The 25,202-nt window shown below is 43.1% G+C and overlaps 1 protein-coding gene across 1 annotated transcript in view; it reads left to right on the top strand.

The window, feature by feature from the left end:
• MED14OS (MED14 opposite strand) overlaps nucleotides 1-23,571 on the top strand; it is a 90,245-nt gene extending 66,674 nt beyond the window's left edge. Inside the window, exons 2-3 of the transcript XR_004434948.1 lie at nucleotides 11,349-11,606; nucleotides 22,657-23,571. The gene's annotated coding sequence lies outside the window, so the exon portion shown is untranslated. The remainder of the gene's footprint in view (nucleotides 1-11,348; nucleotides 11,607-22,656) is intronic.
• The last annotated feature ends 1,631 nt before the right edge of the window (nucleotides 23,572-25,202 follow it).

Here is a 25,202-nt window from a genome sequence, read left to right as displayed (position 1 = left end):
ACCTAAAAGAGATGGATAAATTCCTGGAAAAATGCAACCTTTCTAGCTTAAATCAGGAAGAATTAGATACCCTGAACAGACCAATAACAAGCAGAGAGACTGAAATGGTAATTTTAAAATACCAACAAAAAAAGTCCAGGGCCAGAAGGATTCACAGAAGAATTCTATCAGCCATTCAAAGAAGAATTGGTATCATTCCTTTTGACACTATTTCACAAGATAGAGAAAGAAGGAACCCTCCCTAATTCATTCTATGAAGCCAGCATCACCCTAATACCAAAACCAGGAAAGGATACAACCAAAAAAGAAAACTGGCCGGGTGTGGTGGCTCACACCTGTAATCCCAACACTGGGAGGCTGAGGCGGGTGGATCACAAGGTCAGGAGATAGAGACCATCCTGGCCAACATGGTGAGCCCCCATCTCTACCAAAATACAAAACATAGCTGGGCATGGTGGCACGTGCCTGTAGTCCCAGCTACTTGGGAGGTTGAGGCAGGGGAATCTCTTGAACCCAGGAGGCGGAGGTCGCAGTGAGCCGAGATTGCGCCACTGCACTCAGCCTGGTGACAGAACAAGGCTCTGTCTCAAAAAAACAAAACAAAAGAAAAGAAAACTACAGCCCAATATCCTTGATGAACATAGATGCTAAAATCCTTAACAATATACTAGCTAACTAAATCCAACAGCATATCAAAAAGGTAATCCACCACGATGAAGTGGGTTTCATACCAGGGATGCAGGGATGGTTTAACATATGCAAGTCAGGCCGGGCGCGGTGGCTCAAGTCTGTAATCCCAGCACTTTGGGAGGCCAAGACGGGCGGATCACGAGGTCAGGAGATCGAGACTATCCTGGCTAACGCCGTGAAACCCCATCTCTACTAAAAACTACAAAAAACTAGCCGGGCGAAGTGGCGGGCGCCTGTAGTCCCAGCTACTCGGGAGGCTGAGGCAGGAGAATGGGGTAAACCCGGGAGGCGGAGCTTGCAGTGAGCTGAAATCCGGCCACTGCACTCCAGCCTGGGCGATAGAGTGAGACTCCATCTCAAAAAAAAAAAAAAAAAAAAAAACATATGCAAGTCAATAAATGTGATACACCACATAAACAGAATTAAAAACAAAAGTCACATGATCATTTTAATAGATGCAGAAAAAGTATTTGACAAAATCCAGCATCACTTTATGATTAAAACCCTCCACAAAATCAGCATACAAGGAACATACTATAATGTAATAAAAGCCATCTATGACAAACCAACATGATACCGAATGAGGAAAAATTGAAAACATTCCCTCTGAGAACAGGAACAAGACAAGGATGCCCACTCTCACCACTCCTCTTCCCCATAGTACTGGAAGTCCTAGCCAGAGCAATCAGGCAAGAGAAAGAAACAAAGAGCATCCAAATGAGTAAAGAGGAAGTCAAAGTGTCCCTGTTTACTGACGATATGATCATTTACCTTGAAAACTGTAAGGCCTCCAACAGAAAGCTCATAGAACTGATAAGAGAGTTCAGCAAAGTTTCCAGATACAAGATTAATGTACACAAATCAGTAGTTCTTCTATACACCAACAGAGACCAAGTGGAGAATCAAATCAAGAACTCAAGCCCTTTTACAATAGCTGCAAAAGAATAAAATAAAATACTTAGGAATATACCTAACAAAAAAGTTGAAAGACCTCTACAAGGAAAACTACAAAACATTGCTGAAAGAAATCATAGATGGCACAAACAAATGGAAACACATCCATTGGGTAGAATCGATATTGTGAAAATGACCATACTGCCAAAAGCAATTCAATACAATCCCCATCAAAATACCACCATCATTCTTCACAGAGTTAGAAAAAACAATTCTAAAATTCATATGGAACCAAAAAAGAGCCCACGTAGCCAAAACAAGACTAAGTAAAAAGAACAAATCTAGAGGCAACACACTACCTGATTTCAAACTATACTATAAGGCCATAGTCACCAAAACATGGTACTGGTATAAAAATAGACACATAGATCAATAGAACAGAACAGAAAATCCAGAAATAAACCCAAATACTTACAGCCAACTGCTCTTCGACAAAGCAAACAAAAACATAAAGTGGGGAAAGGACACCCTTTTCAACAAATGGTGGTGGGATAATTGGCTAGCTACAAGTAGGAGAATGAAACTGGATCCTCATCTCTCACCTTATACAAAAATCAACTCAAGATGGATTAACGACTTAAACCTAAGACCTTAAACTATAAAGAGTCTAGAAGATAACATTGGAAAAACCTTTCTAGACACTGGCTTAGGCAAGGATTTTATAAGCAAGAACCCAAAAGCAAATGCAATAAAAACAAAGATAAATAGCTACTACCTAATTAAACTAAAGAACTTTTGCATGGCAAAAGGAACAGTCAGCAGAGTAAACAAACAACCCACAGAGTGGGGGAAAAATCTTCATAATCTATACATCTGACAAAGGACTAATATCCAGAATCTACAACAAACTCAAACAAATCCGTAAGAAAAAAACAAACAATCCCATAAAAAACTGGGCTAAGGACATGAATAGATAATTCTCAAAAGAAGATACACAAATGGCCAACAAACATATGAAAAAATGCTCAACATCACTAATAATCAGGGAAATGCAAATCAACACCATAATCTAAATCCTGCAAGAATGGCCATAGTCAAAAAATTAAAAAACAGTAGATGTTGGCATGGATGCAGTGATCAGGGAACACTTCTACACTGCTGGTGGGAATGTAAACTAGTACAGCCACTACGGAAAACAGTGTGGGGATTCCTTAAAGAACTAAAAGTAGAACTACCATTTGATCCAGCAATCCCACTACTGGGTATCTCTACCCAGAGGTAAAGAAGTCATTGTATGAAAAAGATACTTGCACACACATGTTTACAGCAGCACAATTCACAATTGCAAAATCATGGAACCAACCTAAATGCCCATCAATCAATGAGTGAATAAAGAAACTGTGGTATATCTATATAATATATATGATGAAATACTACTCAGCCATAAAAATGAATGAATTAACAGCATTTGCAATGACCTGGATGAGACTGGAGACTATTATTCTAAGTGAAGTAACTCAGGAATGGAAAACCAAACATCATATATTCTCACTGATATGTGGGAGCTAAGCTATGAGGCCGCAAAGGCTTAAGAATGACACAATGGACTTTGGGGACTTGGGGGAAAGGTGGGAGGGGGACAAGGGATAAAAGACTACAAATAGGGTGCAGTGTACACTGCTTAGGTGATGGGTGCACAAGGATCTCACAAATCACCACTAAAGAACTTACTCATGTAACCAAATACCACCTGTACCCCAACAACTTACAGAAAAATAAAATAATTTTTTAAAAAAACAGAATCCTGTCTGGGTTCTCTAAGGGGGTTTCCTTGAGGTCCTCTCTGGCCACATAGGTTTGTACTACTATTTGTTTGCAGTCATGTTCAAGTTCCCCAACTTCCTCTGGGAGGAAGGTGGCTGGATTTAGGGAGGGACAGGTTCTTAATTGGACCACAGATCCTTCTAATAACACAGCTTGATACCTCAGGAGGCAGTTGTCTGTTAGCCAGAGACTCCCCTTAGAAGACAGTAGTCCTGCCACATTAAGTTATTCCCCATGGTTAACTTAGTAGCCTCTGGTACCAGCAAGGCTGCTACTGTGATTGCCTGGAGGCAGGCCACCCATTCTTTGGCTACCAAATCGAGCTCCTTACTCAGGTAGCCTACAGGCTGCTGGGCTGGACCCCGGGCCTGTGTTAGGACTCCCAGTGTCATTCCCTTTCTTTCTGACACATAAAGTTTAAACGTTTTCCCTATGGGGAGACTAAGGGCTGGTGTCTTAAGCAAGGCTTGTTTTAGTTGGTTGAAGGCCTTTTTAGCCTCCAGTTCCCCAGTTAGACAATGAGTTTTAGCTGCCTGAGTCTCCTTTATTATGTGATAAAGGGGACGAGCCATTTCACCGTATCCAGGTATCCATACTCTGCAGAATCCTATAATGTCCAAGAATCCCCTTAGTTGCTTGAGGGCTTTGGGGAAAGGAAAGGAGGAGATAGGTTTAATCCTCTCTTTGCCCAATGTTCTGGTCCTCTCTGACAAGACCACGCCTAGGTACTTCACTGAAGTCTGACAGAGTTGAGCTTTAGACTTTGAAACTTTATATCCACTGGTAGCCAGAAAATGAAGAAGAACCTTACTGCTCTCCTGAGAGATTTCCTCAGTTGGAGCACAGAGGAGAAGGTCCTCCAAATATTGCAAAATTTTAACCTGAGGATAAAGGAACTCAGAGAGGTTTCTTAATAATGTCTGCCCAAACGAGTGGGGACTGTCTCAGAACCCCTGGGGTAACATTATCCAGGTTAACTGGGTGGTTTGGTTAAAGGGATCTGCAAAGGCAAACAAATACTGGGAGTCAGGGTGTAAAAGTATGCAAAAGAAGGCATCCTTTAGGTCCAGGACTGTGAGCCATTTAGTTCCCTCAGGTATTTGGGCTAGCAGGGTATATAGATTGGGAACCACCAGCTGCATTGGAACCACAGCCTCATTAACAAGGTAGAGGTGCTGAACTAGTCTCCATTCCCCATTGGGTTTTTGTACCCCTAATACTGGGGTATTACAAGGGCTGTTGCAGGCTTTGAGGAGGCCTCGCATCTTCAAGTTATCTATGATGGCTTCTAGCCCTTTACTAACCTCTGGTTTCAGGGCATATTGTTTCTGGTTAGGAAAGGAGGTGGGATTCTTAAGATGGACCTGGACCGGTATGGCAGTGGTGGTTCTGCCAATCTTCCCGCGAGTTGCCCAAACTTCTGGGTTAATATTGGTCTCCACAAGGGTGAGACAAAGAGTTTGCCCAGGGGCCTTCAGGATGGTGGTCCCCATGCAGGCCAGGATATCACTTCCCAGCAGAGGAGTTGGGCTTTCAGGCATAATTAGAAAAGCATGGGTGAACAAAAGGTCTCCCCAGCTACAACTAAGTGGTTGGGAGAAATATCAGGTTAAAGGCCTTCCACAGACACCCCTCACAGTTGTGCTAAGAGAGGAGAGGAGGCCCAGATTGGAGAGGAGAACTGAGACTAGCCCCAGCGTCCAAAAGGAAGTCCAATTTCTTCCCTTCAATTTCCAGAATTACCTGGGATGCCTGGATGGTAATGGTGGTCTGGACCACTGGAGCTGGGGAAAGGGGCCCTGGGACCCCTCGGTCCTGCTCCTGGACCATTTGGATGATTGATTCTGGACCCAGTGATCAGCATTCCTGGGAACAGTCCACCCCCCAGTGGTTCCCACTGCAGATTGGACAGGGTCAAGGTGGCTTTCTCATGCCAGCTGGGTAATCCTTTTTGAAATACCCTGGCTTGCCACATCTGTAGCAACTAGGCGCACCCTGGGAATTCTGGTGTTTGTGGGCTTGCCTGGTGACCATTAAAGCCTCTGTCCCTTTCCTGTATTTCCTCTCTCTCTCCTGGGCCTCCCTATCTCTATTATAAAAGACTGAAGTGGCTACTTTCAGGAGGTTCTCTAAAGCACTATCTGGTCCCAGGACCTGTTTTTGCAGCTTCCTCCTGATATCAGGGGCTCCCTGAGTAATACATTTATCCTTTAGGATTATCTGTCCATTGAGTGAATCAGGAGATAAAGTAGTGTGTTTTACCAAGGCCTTTCTTAGCCTTTCCACGAAGGCTGTGGTATTTTAATCAAATCCATGGTCGATCATGGACAACTTCATATAATTGAGAGGCTTCGTCCTAGTCCTACGTAAGCCCTCCATTATGCACACCTGAAAGTGTCTCCTCTTCCAGTTTTCCCTCTCGTCATTGGGATCCCATTTAGGGTCATCCATTGATACTGCTTCTCTTCCAGCTGGATAATGTTTGCCCACTTCCCTGATGCTATATGTGATACAAAGCTTATCCCCAAATCTCTCTGCTGCTTGCAGAGTGGACTGATTCTCAGCGTCTGTCAGGGTTTGATTCAAAAGTAACATAACATCTCTCCAGGAGAGTTCAAACATTTGGGTGAAATTCTGGAAAGCCTCTATAAATCTGTCAAGGTTATCTGAAAACTTACCAAGATCCCACTTACATTGCTTTAAGTCCTGTAGAGAGAAGAGGACCTGGACCTCACTGGACCCAAATTCACTAGGCACCTGTTGGAGGGGCAAGAGTGAGACTGGGGTTCGTCAAGGCAAGGATTTCTAGGAGAGGGCAAGTGAGAGGCCGAAGCTGGACAGGGAGGTTGGGGTGGACCCAGAGTTGCAGGGCTGGAGGGAGCTGGCTCCTCTGCTGAAGGTGCCTCTGGAATTAGTATCTTTAGTTCCTGGGCTTGCCCCTTGCAGCCTTCCCTGAGACGGCAAACAGGAGGGCTGGGTCCATCCTACACTGTCAGCAAAGGTCTAGATTTCCTTGCAAGGTATAGGAAGCCTGCACAGATGGGACCTCAGACCATCTGTCCTCACGTCTACAGAAAAGGTCCAACTGCTGAATGGTACAGAAATGAATGGTTCCTTCCTGAGGCCAACCCAGTTCTTCGTAATTTGGCCAAACCTTTGTGCAGAGGGCTATGAGGCGTTTTTCCTCCAGATTCTGAGGATCAAAGCAGTCCCAACAGTTCAGGATACATTCCAGAGGAGTATAAGCTGAGGATGGAGAAGAGAGCTGGTTGCCCATTCTGAAAGACAGGGAATAAAGGCATCCTTCAGTTCTCTTCCTTCTTTCAGTGAAAAACTTGGAGTGTGATGGAGACAGAAAGTGAGCATCTTCTTTTCTCTTCCATCTTTTTATCCCCGAGTCCCAGTGACCTTGGCAAGCGATGAGCATGACTGCCCATGCAGCACGCACCCATGAAGCAGGGAAGGCCTAGAGAATAGGCATTATCTGCACTGACTTATGCCTCTGTCTTCACCTGCTGTTGATAGCCTTTGAGTTCCCTGGGCCTCATTTATGCCATGGACCATGGCTTCCTTCCATGGGGGTGGGGTGTTCAGTCAGCAGGAATTGGACCTGCCCATTTACATTGTGCCTGTTGCCTGGCTTTGGATCCCTCAGATCTGGTTTTCCTTTCTAGGGCCTCAGCCTGAAGCTTGGAATTGAGTTTGGGACTAAAAGGTATTTTAAGGGGCTGCATGTATCTTTTTAGATTAAGGCTCAAATGGGCCCTGCCAGCAGGAGCTGCTCCTCCATTATTTTCCCTATCAACAGCAGAGTGCTGAAGAGGGGAAACCCTCTCACTTAAAAAAGAAAACACACACACACACACAAAACAGTTTGAGGGGTGAAAGGGGGAAGGTCCTGGGGGAAGAACCCCTTGCTCAGTGCAAATGGGTTCCGTCAGTCACTGTATCTTTCCCTCAGTTCAAGACTGGCTGAACTACTTGGCCAGAGGAGGTAGAGTTCCGATGGTGTGGCAGGTGGAAAGTGCTGACCAGTCAGCCCTGCAGGGTCCCAGCAGTGGCTGTAGTTTTCTCCTGTCCCTTGTGGCCATTGGGCATGACCTGTGCATGCTGTGGACATGCCCAGGTGCCTGAGCTGGGAGGGGAGGGGGTGTGCTGCCAGCACCTGTGGCTGTGGAGGTGGAGGCAGGGATCGCACCTCGGGGTAAAAACAGAAACCATATTGTTCTGATTTGCTCCTTTGGTGGCTGAGCCAAATGCTCATTCCATTTAATATTATAGCCGCAGCCTGTGGCTAAACTCTTAACATTATAAAGAAAGAAATAACAGCCATTTCAAACCTTGGGAGAAAAGACATCAATCAAAGTCTGGGGGTCTTCACCGGTGCCTGTCAGAAGGGCGGGAGACAGAGTTCAGCCTTGGGGCCTTCCAGCAAGGGATGCCTTTGGTTGCCCCAGGTCTTTACTCAGGTCCCATGCGGTGGTTAGACCTCCCTGAAGGGAAACACAGCCTTTCTCCCACGGGAAAGAGAGAGAAGAGGCGTATTGGACAGTTTCAACAGTTTTGCATTTGTACTCACCTTCTGATGAATATCCCGGATGGAGGCCCAGCTGAAACGGTAGAGTTCCCAGATTCCCCTTGCAGGATGCGTGCGACAAGGGTGTCGCCTGCTTGGTCACCCTGCAGCTCAAACCCCTAGGGGGAGCATGTGGACGGGCAGATACAGAAGCAAGCATGAGCGCTTTTGGGCTCCGGCCCATGGCAGCGTCTAGCGATGGGTGTCTGTGACTCCCAAGCCCAAGTGGGCATGTGTTACCCAGCTCTTTCGGCTTTGCCATCTGCAGATGGCTTGTGTGTTAATCAGCTCAGTGGACCCTCTGCTTTATTGCAAGGGCAGGTGGCCAGTGTGATAGCTTTCCATATCCCGAGTCCTTGCCCTGTGTACCAGAAGAATCGGATCACACGTGGGCTCGAAGGATGAGTACAAGATTTTATTGAGTGATGGAGGTGGCTCTCAGTGATATGGATGGGGAGCCAGAAGGGGGTGGATTGAGTGGGAAGCTGGTCTTCCCTTGGAGTCGGGCCACCCAGAGGCCAGAATCGTCTCCTACCACCCCCAGTCAAACTCCTCTTGGTGTCCAGATGCCCCCCTCTTCTCTCTTTCTCTGCCATGGTGTTCTGCCATCGCTGGTCTGCTGGTCCCGACATTCATCCACTTGTGTGTGTGCCCTCTAAGGTCGTGGGTTTACATAAGGGTAGGATGGGGGGCATGGCCGGCCAAAAGGCAACTTTTTGGGCACAAAACCAGAAATGCCTGTCCTCATTTAGGGCCGCAGGTCTTCAGGCTTGAGGGTGGGGCCTTTGTTGGGGAACTGCCCTCTTCTACCCAGTATCTTCCTGTCTCCTGTCCATATCATAAGGAGACCTCAGACATCAGATGGCAAATGGAGGAGGCTACGGGATAGAGGGAAATGCCAACTTCCCCAAGAATGGGATTTCCTGGATGATTCTCAGGTGTCCCCAGGTGGTTTAATGCCCTATTCTGCTGAGTGCAACCTCCTAGGCCTTGGGAAAAAGAGCCCATGACATCCCTGCATCTTCCTACCGCTTCCCTCTGATTCAGCTCTGTACTTAATCACTTTGATTTCTTGATAAAATTTACAGGAGCCCAACAACCTTCCTACATTTACACTGTGTCCATTTTCCTCTCCCTTCCCTCCCTAAATTATAGATCACTGGACTGAAAATAAAATTCACTTGTTTCAGATGGATGAGTCACAGCATGACTAAAGTACAGAGACTCCATTCTTCCTTCATCCTGTAACCACCCAATGGGTTCACCTTGCCCACTGCCTAGACGGAGCCAATTTATCAAGACAGGAGACTTGAAACAGAGAAAGAGTAATTCACACAGAGCCGGCTGTGCGGGAAACCAGAGTTTTATTATTACTCAAATCAGTCTCCCCTAGCACATTCGGGGATCAGAGTTTGTAAGGATAATGTGGTGGGTAGCGAGGGCCAGTGAGACGAGAGTGCTGATTGGTTGAGTGAGAGATGAAATCATAGGGAGTCAAAGCTGTCCTCTTGCGCTGAGTCAGTTCCTGGGTGGGGGCCACAGGATCAGAGGAGCCAATTTATCAGTCTGGGTGGTGCCAGCTGATCTTTTTAGTGCAGGGTCTGCAAAATACCTCAAGCACTGATCTTGGGTTTTATAATAGTGATGTTATCCCCAGGAGCAATTTAGGGAGGGTCAGAATCTTGTAGCCTCCAGCTGCATGACTCCTAAATCATAATTTCTAATCTTGTGGCTAATTTGTTAGTCTTACAAAGGCAGTTTAGTCCCCAGGCAGGAAGGGGGTTTGTTTTGGGAAAGGGCTGTTATCGTCTTTGTTTTAAACCATAGAGTATAAACTAATTTCCTCCCAAAGTTGGTTTGGCCTACGCCCAGGAATGAACAAGGACCGCTTGGAGGTCAGGAGTTAGTTAGGTCTTTCACTGTCTCAGTTATAATTTTGCAATGGTGGTTTCAATCCCAGAACACTCTAGTGAGAAGGTCACAGCATGATTAAAGTACAGAGACTCCTTTTTCCCACCATTCCCAGCCAGCTCCCCCAGAGGATAGACAGCTCGGCATAGCTTACAGACTTGTGACCAGCTAGCACCACCCTCAGGGGAGGGAGCAGCATGGGTTGGAGGGACCTCAAGCCCTCAAGAAACTAATGAACAGAGCTCCCTGGGCTTTGCTCTAATGTCCAAATTTACCACTGTGGTCCACACTGCTGAGCTCAGTGTCTTTCCACTCTTGTTGAGGTCTATCTGAATTTCATTCACCCCAACTTTCTTTTTTCCAGGCTTGCTCTGAGCAAATGAAATGAATATAGTCATGCATCACATAAGGACAGGTATATGTTCTGAGAAATGTGTCAGTGGGCTATTTTGTCCTTGTGTGAACATCATAGATGTACTTAAACCTGGATGGTATAGCCCACTGTACACCTAGGTTATAAGGTATAGCCTATGGTTCCCAGGCTACAAACCCGAACAGCCTGTGGCTGTATTGAATACTGCACGTAATTGTAGCACAATGGTAAGTATTTGTGTATCTCAACATATCTAAACATAGAAAAGGTAATGCATTGTGCTATGATGTTACCATGGCTACAATGTCACTAGACGATAGGAATTTTTCAGCTCCATTATAATCTTATGGCACCACTGTCATACATGCAGTCCATTGTTGACCAAAATGTCATTACAAGGAGCATGAGTATATGTATATTCCATTTTCCAATGATTTTTTGTATTTATAAGATAATTTTTTCTTTTTTTTTCTCAGTGGATATAATAGTGGGTCAGGAGACAAGTATCTAGGACACTTAGCACCTTGCTATTATTATCGTTGCTATTGCCTACTGAGACTGTTCAGAGAAGATCTAGTGGTTTCAGAAATACATCCTTTTTAATGACATTTATTTTTCTGAAATTTGCATTAGTTTTCTGTAGACGTTTCTAATCATCTCTTCTAGACTGTCAAAGGTCAAGTCAAACATCCTTATATCCCAGGCCATACTCTGCTGTGCACTTAGTAAGTGCTCAATTAACATCCATTGGCTGGGTGCAGTGGCTCACACCTGTAATCCCAGCACTTTGGGAGGCCAAGGTGGGTGGATTGCCTGAACTCAGGAGTTTGTGACCATCCTGGGCAACACAGTGAAAACCCGTCTCTACTAAAATACAAAACAAAATTAGTCGGCCATGGCAGTGTGCACCTGTAGTCCCAGTTACTCGGGAGGCTGAGGCAGGAGAATTGCTTGAACCTGGGAGGCGGAGGTTGCAGTGAGCCGAGATCGCGCCACTGCACTCCAGCCTGGGCAATAGAGCAAGACTCTGTCTCAAAAAAAACAAACAAACAAACAAAAAAAAACCTGTTTCTATTCCAGGGGGAGAGGGTGTTGGCCAACTATCAGGAAGTTGCTGCCACCCAGGAACTGAAGCTCATGAGCAGATACTTACTGCTGATATTACCTGGACCACTGCTGCCACTGCAACTTCACAGACAGAATGGCTTCTACCTTCTTACTGCTTTCTAATCTAACACGACTGCTTCCTGTTGTCAGAACCCAACCACAACCCAGCTGCCAAGGGAGTCTGGGAAATGTGAACTGTAGGCTTCCAGCCCTAGTGGTATAACACAGAAGGTTAGTATGGAGGTGAATGACAACAGACATCTGGGATAGATGATCAGGCCAGTGCTGATTCCACTGAATCCCCTGCAGTGGAAGGGGTATGCAGGAGAAGAGCTGATCTCCATATTAGAACTTTGCAGCAGTCCCATCTTGGGGTCTGAGGCAGGAATTGCCTAGCAGCTGTCAGTCCTGACCACTTTGGAATAGCAGAGCCAAGTGCAGGCAGAGTTCCCTAGTCCCATCAACAGTCACTGATGCCTCCCTCACACAAGAGCCTGGGACTCTAGGGTGAGTCATCATCCTTTTCCTCAGAAGTTCATCACTTCAGTTAAAAGGCAGAGAGAAAAGTGGCAGATGGGAACACAGCAGGTGCAGTAATCCCAACCTACTGAAAGTATTAAGTTCAAACCATTTAGCAAATTTGGACTATAATGATCTTTTACTTTGCCCCCTTTCTACTGTTTCTGAGATTGGGAAGGTTGGCTTTTCTAGAGTGAATCTGAGAAGTAGAAAAAGCCGAATCTGATTCCATTCATATTTATTGAGCAGAATTATCTAGTCTGGTTGTCTCCACACAGCTTTATCTCATCAGATAACAATTAGTGCTTTCCTTGACACTATTCATATGGATGTGGCTTTGTGGAACCAATTGTCTCTTGCTAAAGCGGTGATGCAGGAGGAAGGTAAGGGAAAGGGTCCCCAGAGAACCTGCGACTGGCCTGTGCCCTGGGAGAACAGGGTGGAGCCAGGGGAAGTTTGCACTGTTTGCAGTGGGGAGGAGTCTGGCCTCTTCAGTTCCTGTGTGGTGGCCTGGGATTCAATCTGTGAGGTGGGGGGCCTGTTAGCAGGACTCTCTCACTTTACTGAGGTTTTTTTCATTTTTTCCCTTTCACCCAATAAAATCCTGCTCTACTCACCCTTCAATGTGTCCATATGCCTAAATTTTCCTCGTTGTGGACAACCACCTGGTTTTAGCTGAACTAAGGAACAAAGTTCTGCAACAGTGGGGCAGGGAAAGCACAACTAGGTATGGTTGCTCTGGCATTGACAGCAGAGATAATTTTCCCTCTCTGTGTCTGCCTGTGGCCAAGCCTTAAACATAGGCTACAGAGCCCAAAAAGATTATGACAGAGCCTGGAGCAGTATGTGACCAAGACACCCTTATTTGTCTTTGGCATACACCATTTTTGAAATAAATGAATAAAAAGAGATTTGAATTCCCCTCCCTTGACGAGAAATGTTTTACTCTGTTCTGTCATGAGAGAAAAAAAAATGTGTAGGCCAGGCATGGTGGCTCACGCCTGTAATCTCAGCATTTTGGGAGGCCAAGGCGGGCAGATCACGGGTTCAGGAGATCGAGACCATCCTGGTTAACAAGGTTAAACCCCGTCTCTACTAAAAATACAAAAAAAATTAGCCGGAGTGGTGGCAGGTGCCTGTAGTCCCAGCAACTCGGGAGGCTGAGGCAAGAGAATGGCGTGAACCCAGGAGGTGGAGCTTGCAGTGAGCAAAGATCGCGCCACTGCTCTCCAGCCTGGGCGACAGAGTGAGACTCTGTCTCAAAAAAAAATGTGTAAATTTCTTTGGCAGGGTCTTTAGTCTACATGGAATTTATTTTTGTGTGTGGTGTGAGATAGGAGTACAATTTATTTTTTTTTCTTTTACACACAGAGATCCAATTGTCTCAGATAATTTATTGAAAAATGTATCTCTTTTCACTGATCTGAAATAACCACCTCTGCTGTATACTGTGTTTGTGATTGTGTAGGCCTATTTCTAGGCTTTCTATTCTGTTCCATTGATCTCTTTATCTGTAGTACAATACGATACTGCCTCAATTATTATACCTTTATATTGACTTTTCATCCAGTAGAGCAGTTCTCTTTGCCTTGTTTTCCTTTGGGAGTAATTTTGATATTCTTGTCCATTTGCATTTCCTTATAAATTTTAGAAGCATGGCCGGGCGCGGTGGCTCAAGCCTGTAATCCCAGCACTTTGGGAGGCCGAGACGGGTGGATCACGAGGTCAGGAGATCGAGACCATCCTGGCTAACACTGTGAAACCCCGTCTCTACTAAAAAATACAAAAAACTAGCCGGGCGAGGTGGCGGGCGCCTGTAGTCCCAGCTACTCGGGAGGCTGAGGCAGGAGAATGGTGTAACCCGGGAGGCGGAGCTTGCAGTGAGCTGAGATCCGGCCACTGCACTCCAGCCTGGGCGACAGAGCGAGACTCCGTCTCAAAAAAAAAATAAAAATAAAAATAAATAAATAAATAAATAAATAAATAAATTTTAGAAGCAGCTTCTCAGATTCCACAAAATGCTTCTTGGGGTTTTGATAGGGTTTGCATTGAATCTATAGATCACTTGGGGAAGAAGTGACATCTTTACAATGTTAGTCTTCTAACCCATGAACATGGTATATTTCTCGTTTCATTTAGATCTTTAATATTTCCTAACAGTTTTATAATTTTTTCCATAGAAAATCAAAACATTCTATTTTCTTTAATGTTCCCTGAAGTTGAGGTATACTTCCTGTTCATCTTTACGTTAAAGGAATAAATTCTTTGAGTGGGGTCTCCATATTGTTCCACTCCAGAAAACACCATATTCACATGTTCAGTGAACATGTTGTAGACTACAGTATGAATGGAGGTGCTTTCTATTGTTCTATTGTTGGGCAATATGGTGGTACTGCCTGTAGGGTCCCAGTTTTATAGAAGAAGGGTTTCCTATTAAATGTTCCGCTTTGTGTGTGCTCTGATCATAGTCATCTCTTCTTTGCACTCCTTGAGACAAGGAGTTCAAAAAATTAAGTAATGTTGTTATAACAAAACTTCTTCATTACTATTTACTTATTTATATGGATAATTTTTCTCAACACTTTCATCTACAAAAATGAAAAATAGGGATAATTGATGTTCAACGTGTCTCATTTTAGCAATAAATACTAGTCATCTATGGATACATGGACTATTAAAAAAGCCTATCCAACTTATAAGCAATGTGTTTTAAATAAAGGTTTAAGAATTAATTTTTAAAATCTGTAATAAATTTATGTTGTTTTGATCAACTGGGTACAACTAATTATTATAATGATAACTTAATCTAGAAGAACAATTATTTAACACTTGGAGCCTTTTGAGCACAGAAAATTAAACACTTATTTTAATTTTAAATATATCTATATTTGTATATTCCTATGTACACATGCATATGTACACACATATTTTTGCTTTCATAGAAGTATGATAGGATGATTAATAAAAGGTTTTTAAAACTAAAATATATTACATAAGCATAACATTTTGTGGAGGAGATGAAATGGAATTATGACTTCTAGGAGAGAAAGGAATAATATACATATCCAGCTGTTAAAGAAGAGCTCGTTCAAGTATTTACAAAAATTGATAATGGGCCGGGCGCGGTGGCTCAAGCCTGTAATCCCAGCACTTTGGGAGGCCGAGACGGGTGGATCACGAGGTCAGGAGATCGAGACCATCCTGGCTAACACGGTGAAACCCCGTCTCTACTAAAAACTACAAAAAAATTAGCCGGGCGAGGTGGCGGGCGCCTGTAGTCCCAGCTACTCAGGAGGCTGAGGCAGGAGAATGGCGTGAACCCGGGAGGCGGAGCTTGCAGTGAGCTGAGATCTGGCCACAGCACTCCAGCCTGGGCGGCAGAGCGAGACTCCGTCTCAAAAAAAAAAAAAAAATTGATAATGGTGTATGTTAAATCACTACAGAATTTGGTGGTGGATATTAAATCACTACAGAATTTAGCAACCATTGGATATATTTGATAAAATGATGTATATTTCATTTTAAAATTTCTATTTTAAAATGTTGGAAATTATATCCTGTGATGGAAATTGCTTGCTGTCCCCCAAAATCTATTCTCTCCATTATAGTAACTGATATATGGCTACCCAACTAGGGACTAAATTTCCTAGTCTCCCTTTGTTACCAATGGAAGGTGTCCAGGTTCTTGACAAAGAAGTGGACAAAATACACAAACAAAACAAGGAAAGAATGAAGCAACAAAAGCAGAGATTTCTTGAAAATGAAAGCACACGCCACAGGATGGGACTGGGCCTGAGCAAGCGTCTCAAGGGCTCGGTTACAGAATTTTCTGGAGTTTAAATACCCTTTCGAGGTTTCCATTGGTTACTGAGTGTACACACTATGTAAATGAAGAGGATGAAGTAGAGTTACAATGTCATTTACTTGGTGTACAACCTATGTAAATGAAGAGGATAGTTCCTGTCATAGCTGACTTGGTCTTAGAAAGTTGGGGTTTTTCCATTAATTTAGTTGTAGGAAGTCCTTAGGTTCCCTGCCCCCAGACCCTATTCTCCTGCCTCATTTCCCCACTGAAGGACATGATCCCCATAAATCTTTATGGGACGCAGAGGGACTGGTCGTCTTTCTTCTGCAACTACTTCATGCTGGTTTGGGGTACAGTCCCTATTTACTAGGGATCAGGGAACTCTCACCCTGCTCTGTCTAGTGGAGATAGGGTAGCTCCTTGATGGCCAGGGGTGGTGTCTTCACCTGGAACTGGTGATCACCTGAAGCTTGATGGTCTCTAGGCGAGAGGAAAGCAATTTGGTTAAACGATTTAATGGGGGCCGGGAGTGGTGGCTCATGCTTGTAATCCCAGCACTTTGGGAGCCGAGGCGGATGGATCACCTGAGGTCAGGAGTTCGAGACCAGCCTGACCAACATCATGAAACCCCATCTCTACTAGAAATATGAAAAATTAGCTGGGCGTGGTGGCGGGTGCCCGTAACCCCAGCTACTCAGGAGGCTGAGGCAGAAGAATTGTTTGAACCCAGGAGGTGGAGGTTGCAGTGAGCCAAGGCTGTGCCACTGCACTCCAGCCTGGGCAACAAGAGTGAAACTCTGTCTCAGAAAAAAAAGAAAAAACAAAAGATTTAATGGGAACTTCAGGGGTTGGATACCTATGCTGTCAGGAATGTTTGTTCTAGAGATTTTCAGGAGAAAAACACCTGGTCTGTTCTAGGATCTAAGTGTTTCCTTAAAGTCTTAGCACAAGTGACTCCATTTTGGTTTGGTTTGTTGGGGCCTAACGCATGAGCTCAATACAAAACAATGGCCTCCCAGAACTTTGCTTCAAAAACATTACCCCTTTTTGGTCAGGCTCTCACCTGGGTGAGAGTGTGACCAAAACTTACGGCCTTAGCATCACTCTCAGTTACCATCGTTTTGGGTTTCCCATCTCAGCACATCGTTCATAGGTTACATTGTACTCCTGGTCACATATTTCTTTCAGCTCTTGTCATTCCAGTTGAAGAAAGATCATTTGACATTCTAGACATCTCTAGAATGCATGCAAACATTTAAAACCTTTGAGAAAATACAGCTCACAAGGGAGACTATTATTATTACTATCAGGAAGATAATACTAAGAGTTTGGAGTTTGATCCTTACCCAGGGTCCCCATAATCCAAACCACCTAAAATCAAATAGATCAAAGAATGAGCTAGATAAAGAGTCTACTCACTTACCTAAGCACTCTCTTCATTAATCCCCTACTGCTGAATCTCTGTGATTTTCATTTGATGTATTTCTCCATAGTCCACAAGTGCCAGCAGCTGCACAGATACTTCTCTGTTCAGCCAATTCTATCATAACTTTCCCAAAAGAATTTAAAGTCTGTTGTGTAACTATAGCCTTTACGGCGGATGTTCTCAGAAGAGCCACTCTTTGGGTTGGAGATTGTGAAGGGGTTGATTGTCCTCCACGAACCATAAAAACCTTTGTTAACCTGGTGAAAATACAATGTAGCATAATAATCTACTGTTAAAACATCAGCCCTCTTGCAGGGGAACGCTTTTATACAGCCAGAAAACATGCACTGAAAATGACAATTGGCCGGGCACAGTGGCTCACGCCTATAATTCCACCACTTTGGGAGGCCAAGGTGGGTGGATCATGAGGTCAAGAGATTGAGACCATCCTGGACAACACGGTGAAACCCCATCTCTACTAAAAATACAAAAATTAGCTGGGCATGGTGGCACATGCCTGTAGTCCCAGCTACTCAGGAGGCTGAGGCAGGAGAATCACTTGAACCCAGGATGCAGAGGTTGCAGTGAGCCAAGATTGCACCACTGCACTCCAGCCTGGTGACAGAGCGAGACTCCATCTCAAGAAAAAAGAAAAAAAAAACAAAAAACAGAAAATGACAATTGAATGAAATTCCCTTGTAAATGTTTAAATGGCCCACCCATCAGATAGCCAAATGTACCTGAAGCTTTGATTGTCTTCCCAGGAATATGGATTTGACAAACCAAACTTTGGTTATAAACTATTTTAGGCTGCGTATGGTGGCTCACACCTGTAGTCCCAGCACTTTGGGAGGCCAAGGTGAGTGGATCACTTGAGGTCAGGAGTTCGAGACCAGCCTGGCCAACATGGTGAAACCCTGTCTCTACTAAAAATACAAAAAATTAGCTGGGCACGGTGGCACATGCCTGTAATCCCAGCTACTCAGGAGGCTGAGGCAGGAGAATCACTTGAACCTGGGAGGCGGAGGTAGCAGTGAGCCGGGATCATGCCATTGCACTGCAGCCTGGCAACAGAGTGAGACTTCTCACACCCCACCCCCAAAAAAAACTATTTTGGCAATTTATACGTCACCACACCAATGTGTATTTAATTTGGAACCTTTAATAACAAAAGTTTCAGCGGCTGTCCTGGTTCTCCATGAATCTATGCCTAACATTGGACTTATGTTCTCTTGAATCATTTGCTAAAATATAACCTGAAGAAGATTAAATATTATTTTTATTTTGACAATGCTTCCCATGTAACTTAACATGTCAAATAATCCTGTTTACCTCTCTTTTGAATGCTTCAGGAGCCCTCTGTAGCATCTCAAAGTTAGAGGTCAGAAAATACAATCTTGAAGCTGAAATTTGATTTTGGGAAGACTATTAAATATGTTAAAGGTTTAAAATACTTCATATTATGACATATTGACATGAATTAAGAATATTCACAAACAGTTTACAAATTTTGGAGAAATTAGTCAAGGAGAGAGAAATATGACACAAATTCTATTTACAAAAGTATACTTAATCCTAAGTCCAGCATTATCACCATACATCCCGTGCAATCAAGAAATTCACTCTAGGCACATGACCAGTAAATACTACAGTGCCAGCACTATACATGCAAAACAGTAAACATAGTGTGAAGCAATGCAAGCATGTATGTGAAATTTGGCTCCACACTTAGTGAAGCCGGCTTCATGCTTAACTATATTAAAAAAAGAATTGCCAAACTGACGATGCATTTCTTTACAATATTTCTTGTTTTACTTTAATCAAGACTAAGAGGTTTAACTATGAAAATGTTAATTAGCCAAATGTCTCCAATTCTCTGTCAGGTTTTAAAGAATATTTTATTATCTAAACTTTTTCCATAATTTTAGAAACATATTTCCCCATATCACAATGCTTTTTTTTTAATTGGAAATTACCTAGATATTCAATGAGCATCAAAAATAGTTTCAAGTTTATAACTTACACAAGAAGTTTACCTAAACATTAATCTCATTTACCATACTCAATTCTTTCATTTTTACAGTTTATCTAGATTACTTCTGTAAACTGAAATATTAGCCACTATCATTGTTTTTAATAGCCATTGAACATCAGGTGCTCACCGAATCCTAAGTAAGAGTCTCAAAGTTAAATACATAGGTATTTTTGCCAGTAACTCAGAAGATTTAGCTAACATTAAATTACTCTCATTTGTAAAAAAAAAAAAGGCACGCAAACCAAGATAATTTCGTTTTGGCTGGGTTAGTAGCTTTATAACCTTCTATGCCCAACATTGACATCGCAAAATATCTAGCAAAGACAAACATAAAATCCAGACAAAAATGTATGCTGACAATTCTGAAGGTATTTCTATTTTTATTTTACCAATAATTTTAAAACCAGCTTGTTTAGTAAAGTTATACTTAAGTCACATGAACTTGAAAATTGCTTAGACTTATTTACTTAATTTATGAGTACTCTTTCTTATAAGCTAATTTGGCAGACCCAATATATAACATAAATGTACATACAACTAAACACATCTAGACATGTACACACACACACACAAATGAAGATCCAATAGCTTTTACCTTGGAACTCTAGCCATGAGATAGCAATACAGGTTTAACAGTTTTACTTTGTTTGCCCTAATAGATAATCCAATAAAGGCTCTGAACCAAAATTTTGGGTAAAGTAGTTTCCATGGCAGTTTGATTTTTAAAGGTCAAACCTCCCCAGATTGCAAAGAACACTGGGGGCAAATAGTGCCAAAGGAGAGCATCACACATAAACCAGGACCCCGCTTAGAATAGCAGCACAAAATCCTGGATACATGCAACTCCATCCCACTTTCCCATTCAACAGCAAATTCCAGATTCTAAACAATATGGGAGCCAAACAATATTGTAACTGTGAGAGAAAATTCTAAGGAGGGCTTAGTACTAGGCCTCAGAATCTCTGCCGAGGGCATCCCCTTTGGGGAGGTTGAGGTCTGGAGGATCCTTCGGGGTGTCCCCTTTTGGGGTCCAATTTTCGAGTGTCAGACATCTCTAACCTTAGGTGGGGTGGGCACTGGTGCCACTTTGCATGCGTTCCCTCCAGAGGCAACAGCCTACTATGAGCTTTCCTTTGTTTCCTGGGTGTAATCCCGACTTTTAGTATCCTTATAATTTGATAAGGCCACACTTTCCCATGTTTCCCATTCCACTAGAGTGATAGCCATGAACTGTAATGATAGGAACTGGAGGCTGGGTAAGTTTCCTTTGTCCTTAGCCAATTGAGTAGGGGGAGGGAAGAATTTAGCATAAGAAAAGAAGGTTTAAGCCATCTGAAATGCGTGCAAGTTCCCCCGGGGGAGCGGCTCCACAGGTAGGGATCAGGGACCAAAACTGGAAAAGATAGAAAAGAGTCCTTCCCCTTTCTGGGCTGGGCAACTATCCACTTTCACTCCTTGGCCTTCAGATAACACTGGATAGTGGCCCTAGCCAGAAACCTACAGTTGCCTCCATGTTTAGGCGCTGCCACCAAGGGTCCTGAGTTGGAAAGGAAGAGAGAGAGAGAGAGAGAGAGAGAGAGACAGAGATAGAGATTTCCCTGTATAGAGCAGAAAGAGGAGAAAAATAAATCCCAAACTTTGGGCTTATCTCCTGGTTGGCTCACTAAAATATGTACCAGTGGAGGGTGTTCAGGTTCTTGGCGTTTTTAACAAAGAATTGGACAATACACACAAACAAAGCAAGGAAAGAATGAAGCAACAAAAAGCAGAGATTTATTGGAAATGAAAGCACACTTCACAGGATGGGACTGGATCCAAGCAAGCAGCTCAAGGACCCAGTTACGGAATTTTCTGGGGTTTAAATACCCTCTAGAGGTTTCCATTGGTTACTTGGTATACGCCCTATGTCAATGAAGAGGATGAAGTAAGTTACAAAGTCATTTACTCCGTGTGTGCCCTATGTAAATAAATAGGATATTTCCTGTCGTAGCTGACGTAGCCTTAGAGAGTTGGAGTTTTTCCATTTAATTCAGTTCTAGGAATTCCTTAGGTTCCCTGCCCCCAAACCCTATTCTCCTGCCTCACCTTGAAACTAGATGTTGAAAAAGAAAAGAAACTTTTTATCTGAGGAATATGAGCCGCTTTAAATTATCAAGCCCAGAGAGGCAATGAAATATAACAGTAGTCACATCTCACTCTCTGTTTAAGTAATCACCTGTTGAAGTCACTTGTTATGTGGGTTCTAGAATGACAGATGTCAAGTAGCCATAAATTAACCTAACAATGCCATATTCTGGACACCATAACTCATATCTTGTAGTTCAACAATATATAGCTAATTACCAATCAATGTTATTTCTGTAAACCAATGAGATCCTATCAAACAACTTTATATCAACCCAATCTTTGTTTCCTTTTGCCTTTAAAATCCTCCTTGTAACAAAGCCCAGAGTACTTCCCAGTGTTTCCTGGGCTGCAGTCCTCAACCTTGGCCCAAATAGAGTCTCTACTTGTATTAATTTTGCTTCAGTTTATTTATTTAGGTCAACAATGTGACCATAGGTCTGAGCTCTCATTAGTAGAATTTGAGCAGAAATAATGAGTACAAGTCTATTGCTTAAGAGACAGTTCCTGGCCCTGGATGATTCCTCCTTCTCCTGCTCCACTGGCTGGAATGAAAATGACTACAGTGACCTTGGAATTCTCATATTAAACACGGCAGATCTGTCAGAAGCCTGGATCACTGTCTGACTATGTGGAAACCTAGAAGCCTCAGGTTACAATGTGACATGAGAGAAATAGACTTCTTTGATTTTTAAGCCTCTAAATTTGATGGAGCCTTTTTGTTACAGCAGCTAGGCCTGCCTTAACTACTACAACAGTTGGTACCGTGAAAGTGGAGCACTACTATAACAAAAACCTAAATTTTACAGCACTTGCTTAATTCTCAGGCAGTGAGTGATGAAGAAACAGTGTGAGCCAGAAAGCTGGGAGCCTCAAGACAACTGGTAAAACTGTTACCTATATTATTTAGTAACTTAAAAGACAGACCATATGCCTACCAGTAGCTCTCCGGTAAGATCCTGAATGCTAACTGGTAGTGGTTTAGCAGGTATTACAAGAAAGAGATAAGCTCAGGCAAGAATTGGTCAGTTTGCAAACAGAAGTGAAAGAGAATACAGAGAATCTTTATATTAAAAGCCTGATGGGATTGGAAAATCTAATTGTTTCTGGACCCAAGAGATAAGCCTATTATTCAAAGTTCATTTCAATAAGTAAGCAAAATATTTATCGGGAAAAAAAAAAGAAAACAAAGTTCATTAGGTTGGTGCAAATGTAATCGCGGTTTTTGCATTGTTGAAATTTGCCATTTGATATTGGAATACATTCTTAAATCAATGTGGTTATGTTACATGTCATTTTAATGCACTTTTTTTTTTTTTTGCTTTTTTTGGTAATGACTTACTGCTTACTGTTTATTTTATATTTATTTTAGACTATGAAAATGATGTTAGACAAAAAGCAAATTTGAGCAATTTTATTCAAATGGGTCATAAAGCAGTGGAGACAACTCACAACATCAACAACGCATTTGGCCCAGGAACTGCTAAGGAATGTACAGCGCAGTGGTGGTTGAAGAAGTTTTGCAAAGGAGACAAGAGCCTTGAAGATGAGGAACATAGTCACCAGCTATTGGAAGTTGACAACAACAAATTGAGAGCAATCATCAAAGTTGATCCTCTTACAACTACACAAGAAGTTGCCAAAGAACTCAACATGGACCATTCTATGGTCGTTTGGCACTTGAAACAAATTGGAAAGGTGAAAAAGCTGGATAAGTGGATGCCTCATGAGCTGAGTGAAAAAAAAAAATCGTCGTTGTGAAGTGTCATCTTCTCTTGTTCTATGCAACAACAACGAACCATTTCTTGACCAGAATGTGATATGCGACAAAGAGTGGATTTTATATGACAATCAGTGATGACGGCTCAGTGGTTGGACCAAAAAGAAGCTTCAAAGCACTTCCCAAAGCCAAACTTGCACCAAAAAAAAGGTCATAGTCACTGTTTGGTGGTCTGCTGCTGCTCTGATCCACTACAGCTTTCTGAATCCTGGCGAAATGATTACATCTGAGAAGTATGCTCAGCAAATTGATGAGATGCACCGGAAACTGCAATGCCTGAAGCTGCCATTGGTCAACAGAAAGAGCCCAATTCTTCTCCACAACAACACCTGACTGCACATCATACAACCAATGCTTCAAAAGTTGAATGAATTAGGCTACGAAGTTTTGCCTCATCTGCCATATTCACCTGACCTCTCACCAACTGACTGCTACTTCTTCAAGCGTCTCAACAACTTTTGGCAGAGAAAATGCTTCCACAACTAGCAGGATGCAGAAAATGCTTTCCAAGAGTTTGTCAGATTCCGAAGCATGGATTTTTATGCTACAGGAATAAACAAACTTCTTTCTCGTTGGCAAAAATGTGTTGATTGTAATGGTTCTTATTTTGATGAATAAAAATGTGTTTGAGCTCAGTTATAATCATTTAAAATTCATGGTCCGAGCCGGCCGGGCGCGGTGGCTCAAGCCTGTAATCCTAGCACTTTGGGAGGCCGAGACGGGTGGATCACAGGGTCAGGAGATCGAGACCATCCTGGCTAACATGGTGAAACCCCGTCTCTACTAAAAAATACAAAAAACTAGCCGGGCGACATGGCGGGCGCCTGTGGTCCCAGCTGCTTGGGAGGCTGAGGCAGGAGAATGGCGTAAACCCAGGAGGCGGAGCTTGCAGTGAGCTGAGACCCGGCCACTGCACTCCAGCCTGGGCGGCAGAGCGAGACTCCGTCTCAAAAAAAAAAATAAAATAAAATAAAATAAAATAAAATAAAATAAAATAAAATTCATGGTCCGAAACCACAATTACGTTTACATCAACCTAATGTTTCCAGACTCATTGAAACCTCCATGTCAAGCTTTAAGACAAACAATGGATCCAGCACTGAGGTAAGAATCAGATTATGATAATCACCCCTTCCCCCCACAGAGTCTATTGTTTCAGATCGCATCAAGTTAGCTGCTATTAATAAGAGATGAGAGTCATGGAAACAATAAGGAAGCAAAGAGTAAGGCAGATCTAAGAATTATGTCCAGGAAATTACTTTGGTTGTGGATCCCGCCATATAAAAGTGATTGGAAGCAAACTAAATGGACCCCTATTTTCATATTTCATCAATTTTAAGACACACTTTTTTTACATTTTAACATTCTAGAAAACAGGAGTATTTTACAAGTGATGGTGAATTACAATCCCTGCTTGTCAAACATCTGTCCTGATGTATTTGTTGAAACATACAGGAATGTAGCCATAGCAATTCATATTGCCATCACTTAAGTTGAGTTATATGTACTGTTGGCTGGGCACAGTGGCTCTTGCCTGTAATCCCAGCACTTTGGGAGGCTGAGGCAGGTGGATCACTTGAGGTCAGTAGTTCGAGACCAGCCTGGCCAACATGGTGAAACCCTCTCTCTTCTAAAAATACAAAAATTAGCCTGGTGTGGTGGCACACACTTGTAGTCCCAGATACTCAGAAGGCTGGGGCAGGAGAATCACTTGAACCTGGGAAGCAGAGGTTGCAGCGAGCCGAGATTGCATCACTGCACTCCAGCCTGGGCGACAGAGTGAGACTCTGTCTCAAAAAAAAAAAAAATTATATGTACTGTTGATACAATACATGTTAATTTCAGTTGCCATTTAAAATATTTTCAAAAATATGACACCATTATTTGGTATTGAAATGAAAATGTACTGTATTGGCTGGGCGCAGTGGCTCAAGCCTGTAATCCCAGCACTTTGGGAGGCCAAGGGCGGATCATGAGGTCAGGAGATCGAGACCACCCTGGCTAACACGGTGAAAGCCCGTCTCTACTAAAAATACAAAAAATGAGCTGGGCGAGGTGGCAGGCGCCTGTAGTCCCAGCTACTCGGGAGGCTGAGGCAGGAGAATGGCGTGAACCCGGGAGGTGGAGCTTGCAGTGAG

Source organism: Trachypithecus francoisi, unplaced genomic scaffold, assembly GCF_009764315.1.
Source record: "Trachypithecus francoisi isolate TF-2019V2 unplaced genomic scaffold, Tfra_2.0 Lachesis_group6, whole genome shotgun sequence".
Taxonomy (NCBI): Eukaryota; Metazoa; Chordata; class Mammalia; order Primates; family Cercopithecidae; genus Trachypithecus; species Trachypithecus francoisi.
The sequence above is the reverse complement of the archived record's forward strand: the minus strand, read 5'-3'. Positions and strand labels throughout refer to the sequence as shown.